Genomic DNA, 8733 nt, shown 5'->3' with positions numbered 1-8733 from the left:
AATTATCAGGGACCAAAACCACAATACTGTTTCTGAATAAGATGAACAGATTGTTTATATTCATATTAGTTCATAACCAGACACATCAGACATTAAGACACAATATGTTGCCGGACACCACATTATTAATAATATTAATTTTGTCCATATTTTAGATTTCTCCAATATAGTATCTGTGAGAGAAATATTACTATTCTTATCTAAGAGGTGAGGAAAATGAGACTCATAAAGCTAATGTAAGTTACTGAAACACTGTACAATCATTTACTGGCAGAGAATCATCTGAGATTATTTTTAGAACAAAATGGGTATAAATACATTTTCTACACCTATTTCCCACTCCACTCCAGATGACTGCAAAGCAAATTACAGACATCTATAGATATTTCAGTATTTATCTCTAAAGATAAGCTCTCTTTTGAAAAATATTTTAAAACCAAGCAGAACCAAGATAAGTAACCATGGTGTCAACCTCTAGGCTCTCTCTTTATGTTAATCATGTCTTATATTTTCTGTATTCTAATGTTTTAACACTTGGGGCCTTGCAAACCCTGGAGGGGCTGCCCCTCCCAAGGTTAGTGAATTCCTAGAGATGATAAACAACTCACCCATGAGGGTACTTTTCAAACGCAAACGACCCAATCGGGGCCCAAGTCCCCAAACACCTTCTTTATGGGGCTATTACACTCTGGACCACTATCCAACAGCCAATCACCCCAAGGCCAGGTACCAGACAACTGGGAGCAACACATATGCCTCAGAGCCCACTGAAATTATTTAAACTGGCCAATCCTAAACCTGTTTGTCCTGCCTCATTGATTCTTTCCCTTGGAAACTACAATAAATGTTCTTGCCCACAGTTCCCTGTCTCCTGATCAAACCCAGTGGTTTCCCATCTAGCCCCCATGGCATGCTCAATTCCATGGGAATTGGGATCTGTGGGATATAACAAACTACCTTTTCAATTGCAGTTGTTTACTGATGTGTTGCCCTTCCTATACTTAAATAATGATAAAACCTGTTAAAATGCTACTCCGCAGAAACTGCTCTCAGTCTCTTTCCATTACATTTCAATAAGAAGGTAAAATTGGTATAAAATAAGTATGTCTTAAACACAGCAATGCTGAATTATGGGAGTCATTTTTTTCACAAGTAGACTAAGACTCTCTCATTAAATAAAAATGAGGGCCAGTTATTTCACATCATTAAATAGGTTCATTGACATTCCTGGATGTCAAAGGGTCATTTCCCCAAACCATCAACTGCCACACAAATTCTGAGCCATGATAACCCTAAGCAGTCCCCTCCAACATACTGGTTAGACTTTAATAATATTACCATGGTTTTGAAAATAAAAAGATATCATGAAATCAGTCGGGCTGAGGTGTTTCAGGAAAAGCTATAAAAAGAGAGAAACTTAGACGTCCAATTTTCCATCTGGCTGAGAAACTGACTTGGTTCCATAGTAGAGTTTGATACCTAACATCAGAGTTCCCATTACTGGGGGCGAGGGTGGGGTGGGGAGAACTTGCATGCAAGTTTTCCATCTGCATTATCTCATTTAATACTCACCATTCCTCTATCAGTTAGGCTTAAATTATCCTTATTTATAGATATGGAGGTCAAGACTCAAAAGATAAGAAGCTTGCCTGTCATGTTTCAAAACCTTGTTCTGACTGTACACATCATGACCTTCCCACTAAGCCTCAACATGTCCACAAAAATCTCAAATTCTTCAACCAAAGCTGTTATATTTCAAATAAAATATTTGGCATTATTAATTGGTCATCCTATGTTTAGTAACAAAGTTGAGTGAAGTTTCAGGTGGTATCCTATAAAAAGCTCAAATTTAATTTTTAGCAAATATCAAGCTTAATGCCAGTAGGCAGTTGTCATCCTCCAATGTTGCAATGTAGTATGTTTTCCATACCTACACAACACAAGTGTCTACACTTGCTAGATCATATCACTCTCCTCAGATAGTCTCCTCAGATCCAGTCCAGCACAGGGACATCCTCAGCCCAGAATGGGTTAGCCAGATTTAAAGAGGGGAAAAAAGGGGACACCCAATGAAATTTGAATTTCAGATAAACAGCAAATAATGTTTAGTATATCCCACACACTATTTGGAACATAATTCTACAAAAAACAGTATTTGCTATTTATCTGAAATGCTAATTTAACTATCTTTCATACTGAAAATATATTCATCTGAAATACTAATTTAACTGTACTTTATACTGAAGTTCAAATTTATCTGTATTTTATCTGGCAACCCTAGCTCAACATCTTCCAGAGAATCTGAATTCCATCTGTGGTCTCATTGGGACATAATTCTATGCTGAGAGAGAAGAATGACAAACCCAGAACCGTAGTCCCCACACATTTCCTGTAATAATAATAATTATTAATCATAACTAATAATAATTTAATAATTAATTGATTTTTTAAAATAAATTAAATAACTTAATGAGGGTCCTCTAGACCACATCTGTGGACATTTCACATCCATAGCCCATCCTATTTGGAACAGGAAATTGTTCGGATAACCTAAAACCAGATGAGCTCCCAAGGTAGTAAAGGCAAGATGGCATGATTATTTATTTCACTATCTCATTCCTTCTCTCAGCAAGGCCCACTGAATCTCAGGCTTGGCATTTGACGCCTTCATAAAAGGTGGTTATGAGAATATAAGGAAGACATCATAGAAGACAGACAAGAAGGATAATTGTCATTAAGTAAACCCAGAAATCAATAAGTTGCATATAATGCCACCTTTGATATACCAAAGTAGTTTTTATTATATATATTGCTCTAATTTTAAATCGCATTTCCTGATAACAAACAGTGCAGAGCATTATTATTTGAGAGAAAGTGGTGTTTCTATTTCAGACTATTTGGGAAATGCTGATATTTAACCCACTATAATATTTCTGAATTCTTCTTGTGCTGATTTTAACCTCTTGGCATATAGGGTTTTCCTGGATATGGAAACATTCTTTTTGTTGATGTTGTTTCTTGTGAAAATAATTCATTTTTAGAGAAAAATATAATTTATTTATCAGAATTCAGACTGCTATGGCTGCACATTACCTGCAAATATTTTATGAGGTCTTTTTTTATTTTTTTTAAACTTTCAAAACTCGTAATCTTGGCTCAGTGAAGGTGAAACCTTTTAACTGAAAGATGAAAATGACAGCTACAGTCACACTGAGTGTTAAAACAGGTTCTGACGTGAAGGAATATTGGTAGCTTGGTGACATCCATCTTACTATGTGTTTCTAGAACAGTGAATATCATATTGTTCCACTTGCCAAAATGTCATGAATTTGAAGCTGGCCTCAGAAAATGCCATCAATGCTGGCTGTGAAATTTCCTTTGACTCAGATGGAAGAACAATATTATGTGCTCTCTTTTCTGTAAGACTGCAATTTAAATCAAAATCAGTTTTCTGGGCCAATTATATACTCAGAAAACCTGATTTCAGTCTCCAAACTAGTGAACGAATGAAGACACTTTAAGAGAGTTTAGAAGGCAAATATCTTCTTGTAATGGGCTTTTAAGAACCTGATTTAGAGGCCCCTCACTCCCCATCTCGGAAGATCATGGTCCAAGATCTTTCCATAAGTAAGATGAGCAGAATGAAGGCAACATCAGGAACATATTCACTATGTAAATAAACAGTGAAATAAGAATATCTAAAACTGGGAAATAGATACCAGAGACATAACCAAACACCTTAAGTTTGATAATGAGGTTATCATCACGAAACTGTCCAAATATGAACAGGAAACATCATTTGGAAGGAATTGCTTCCAACCTTGAGGTTCCATGATTCTATGATTCTCAGAAAACTCTCATCATACATTTCAGAATACATTCAGTGAATGAGAGAAAAATTATTCACATTTTAAGGAAATCTTTTTATAACTGACTATTTTTTTTTTTTTTTTTTTTGTAGTACGCAGTCCTCTCACTGTTGTGGCCTCTCCCATTGCAGAGCACAGGCTCCGGACACGCAGGCTCAGCGGCCATGGCTTACAGGCCCAGCCACTCCGCGGCACCTGGGATCCTCCCGGACCGGGGCACGAACCCACGTCCCCTGCATCGGCAGGCAGACTCCCAACCACTGCACCACCAGGGAAGCCCAAACTGATGTATCTTTTAACATCATTTATCATTCATTTGTATTTTCTTTATATATATTTTATCCCAGCATTTTGTTTCAAAGAGCATCTAAGACTCAAATCTTATTAATGGGATTTTACAAGAATTAAAGTTAATATAAGGCTGTGCTCTTATAATTATTGGAGGTATTACAGTATTTTCCAAGTGTTTATGATCCTTGGGATATTAATTATCAAAGAAACACTGATTCTTTTTCCTCTTATCATGTGAACACACAGGTCTGGGAATCCCATCAAATATCTAGTTTATCCCTGACTTATATGCAAAATAAAACAAAACAAACTTTATGTTAGTAGCTGTTTATATGGCTTAGAATAGCAGTTTTCAAACTATATTCCATGGACCCCTAAGGGTCTTTGTGTTCCTTTCAGAGTGTCAGTGAAGTTAAGTGTATTATTGCACTTGGGAGCTTGCTGCACAGTAAATGCTGAATCAACTTCCTGCCACACTATGCAGTTTAAGAAAGGAAATCTGCAGATCAATGTAGGTGAGATCCCACCACTGCCTGGGGCCGTGTTTCCACAGTTCATCTGCAGGTCACCTCCACTTCCTGTAAGAAACAATGGAGGGAGACGTTAGAGATCGCTATGATGGTGAAAGGGAAGAAAGGATAAGCAAAAAGTGAAGAAAGTCACAAAGAGATTCTGGGGAAGATAATTCTTGGTCACCTGCCATTTCTTCTACTTGTGAAAACAGAAACAAGGAGGTAGTGCTCAATGCTTGATTGTTCTTTCCTCTCCCCACTCCACCACCAACATCCGTAAAGTGTTCCTGCTTCACTTTGTTTCTTCTATATTTATATCACTTAAAAACAGTGAACTAGCATAAGAGTAACATGAAATGTTCTGTTCCCAACTCTACTAAAAGTTATGATAGAAAGTTATTTAATGCAGTTGCCAACAATGCCACAGTGCTAAACATCTCTTGAGTGGGAAAAACAAAGAAGCAAACAAAAAACAGTCTCAGAGATTTATCAAGAGACACCTCCCTAAATTAACCATCACGGATTTTTCTTCATGAGCATTTTGTTAAGAATACATCTGATTGGACTTTCTCTTCTGGTAATGAGTAAAGCCCTAGTAGGATGACTTGTGGAAAACAATTTTAAAATCTGGACGAGAAGCAGGTAGATTCTGATGGGAAGGACACACTCAAAGGAGGGAAGATTTACAAAGTGATTTAATGTTTTTGCAGTTTTACCCTGTGCCAACAGCAGTGTACGTGACCCACAGGACAGCAGGGAAAACTATGAAAACCCAGGTGTTTCTGACCTGGAGGACTAGAATGCTGCATCTGAAGAAAGTATGGCTACTGGAGAGATAGAGAGGATCTTAGAAGGGAAAGAGTCTGAGAGCATCTCTCCATATTTGTCTCCCCACATCTCTGGCTGACCCTTGAACTACACTTATGCAAAGCAGACTCAAAGTAGTTCAGCTGAGGACCAAAGAGCCTATCTGAGACTAGAGTTGCTACCCAAGTGTTTGCAGTTCATATCTAATTGATGCAATATCCTTCAGAAAGAAATAGAACACTCATCAGAGAAAAATAACATAATCTAGTGTTTCCAGACTTACACTTAAAACATCCAGTATACAATTCAGAATTATGAAGAACTAAGAAAATAGAACACATGCTCAAAAGAAAAGGAAATCAAATATGACCAACCTCAAAATTACCCAAATGTTGGAACTAACAGGCAAGGATTTTTAAGAAGCTGTTATAATTCTCTCAATGAAGTAAACTAAAATATGCTGTCAATGAATGAAAGATAGGAAATTACAGTAGCAGCAAAAAAAAAAATAATAAAAATAAAAGTTTTTAAAGATCAAAAGAAATCCTACAACTCAAAATATACAATATCTAAAATAAAATTTTTTTGGAAGGACATAATATTCTACTTGATCAACTAGACAGTAAGTCAGCAAGGACATAGACAATATGAATAACATGACTAAGAACACTGATGGGAATATCCATGGCTAAATTTACATTTTTAACATGATGGATGATATCAGAATCAAGTCTTAACAATAATTATATTACTTTGCAATAGCTTATTCTAGATATTTCAACAGAGTGCATATTTCCACTCAAGTGCTTCAAAAGCATTAAAGCATAATCAAGAATTAGAGATGGTCCACTATAACGAATTAAATATAGAAAATCCCCCAGCATCCTTGCACATAATACATAGCAGTTAAGAGTGTGGGCTCTATATATCCAGAGAAAACTCTAATTCGAAAAGATACATGCACTCAACATTTATAGCAGCATTATTTACAATAGCTAAGACATGGAAGCAACCTAAATGTCCAACAACAGATGAATGGATAAAGAAGATGTGGGATATTCATATACAATGGAATATTTCTCTGCCATAAAAAAGAATGAAATAATGCCATCTGCAGCAACATGGATGGACATAACGATTATCGTACTAAATGAAGTAAATCAGAAAGAGAAAGACAAATGTCATGTGATATCGCTTATATGTGGAATCTAAAATATGATACAAATGAACTTATTTACAAAACAGAAACAAACTCATAGACATGGAAAACAAATTTATGGTTACCAAAGAGGAAGGGGAGTTGGGGAGGGATAAATTCAGAGTTTGGGATTAGCAGATACAAACTACTATATATAAAATAGATAAACAACAAGGACCTACTCTATAGCACAGGGAACCATATTCAGTATTTTGTAATAAACCATAATGGAAAAGAACACGAAAAAGAATATATATGTGTGTATATTCTTTTTTGTATTCTGAATCACTGAATCATTTTCTGTATACCAGAAACTAACACAAAATTGTAAATCAACTATGCTTCAATAAAATTTTCTTTTAAATTATGTGGGCTGTAAAATCAGATGGAGATAATGATAGAACACCTATCATGGAATTAAGCAAGATAATTAACATCAAAGTATTGTAGCTGTCACTGCATAATTATCAAAAACAGAAGCCAAGTTTCCTTGGCGTTTCAGTAAATAAATGAATTTTGATTTGAAAAGTGCAGATGAATCCAACTTGTGATGATCTAAGGAGGCTTTTAAAACCATTGAAGTCACTGGAGGATTATCCTGCAAAGCTACTGAGATCAGATCTGCGAAGTTCAAATCTTTACACCAAAGCTGAACCCCCTACAGTTCAGGAGTCTTTGCCTGGAAATACATATACCTGAATAGGGTTTTCAATTTGGTTCTTTTTTGAAAGTTGTACAGTTTCCCCTCCATTGCACCCATATATTTCTTATTTCTTTCCCCAGGTTGACAAAAAATATTGATTTTGGTCACCAGAGAGTTCTCTCCAGAGAGGTCAGAGAGTTTATTATTTTTTTTTTTCTTTTGATACTGTCTGCTTTAAAATGTCATTTAAGCTGTTTGCTTTTCTGGGAACTAAATAAAAATAAAAAATTATCTGTGGCCAGCAAGTGAGCTTAAAAAGATGACACAAGTGGAGACCACCTGCCTCTTGATGGAACTGGAGTATGAAGTGTTTTTTTCCTTTGAGTTGACCTTTCAGTCAAGTACAGTCCAGTTTTTAAATAACTTACCGAAAAACCTTTGTTTGTTTTCACTAAGTTTTTCCAAACTAACAAAATCTAGAGTAGGACTGCCATGATACTAACCAGGAAAATCTTCTTTAATGAGATAAATTTTAAGACTCTTTTTCTTTTCTAGCAGTTTCTTATTATAATGAACACTCCAAAGAAAAATATTTGACTTGGGGGGTAAAAAAGAATACTTGAATACATTCAGGGTTTTTTGTCAGTAAAGCCTCTTAAAATTGCTTTCAAAGCAAATGTAAAAGATGAGCTCTACACATAGTTGCTTCTCATTTCAAATAAGCTTGTTTAACAAAATTTCAAAGCCGAGTCATTGATTGTTCATTTTGTGAAACATGAGTGTTTATATGAAAAGAATGTTTAGCAAGGGGATAATAATAATAATGTTCCATTATAATTTGTGAACTCCCCACGGTTGCTTGTAAATTATGTTTCCCATTCTTTGTTAATGACCATGACACAAGCCGGTGTTTGCCAAAGTGTGAGTATGGACTACTGTTATCAGAATTATCTGGGCGACTTGTTAAAAATACAGTCATGTAACGTGTCCTAGTTCTTCCAAATCAGAATCTCTAGGACGGGGTACATGGAATCTGTATTTTTACCAATATCCCCAGATGATGCCCATACAAACCAAAGTTTGAGCACTTCTATTCAAGGAGATTTGGGGGATGGTGAGAGAGCTTGGAAGTTCACAGAGCCTTCATCCACATAATGGAAGATAAAGGAAAAAGGTTTTATAAGTTATTCAATATGTTGATGCCCAATTTTCAATCATCATCACATAGGTTGAAAAAGAACATAGCCAATATCTTTAAATAATAATGAATACTCATATCTTTAATAATATCAGGGCATAAATTATTTTTAAAATAATAATAATAATTTGTGAACTCTCAAAATAAAGCCAAAATGAAAAGAATTGAGGTCTGGGAACCCAGTGTCATTAAGAAAAGTAGAGCATATGAGAGCT

The sequence above is a fragment of the Delphinapterus leucas genome, chromosome 4 (assembly GCF_059928025.1).
Source record: "Delphinapterus leucas isolate spDelLeu-1000000601 "Yukka" chromosome 4, BTC_Dleu_Yukka2, whole genome shotgun sequence".
In the NCBI taxonomy this organism is placed as follows: domain Eukaryota; kingdom Metazoa; phylum Chordata; class Mammalia; order Artiodactyla; family Monodontidae; genus Delphinapterus; species Delphinapterus leucas.
The sequence above is the reverse complement of the archived record's forward strand: the minus strand, read 5'-3'. Positions refer to the sequence as shown.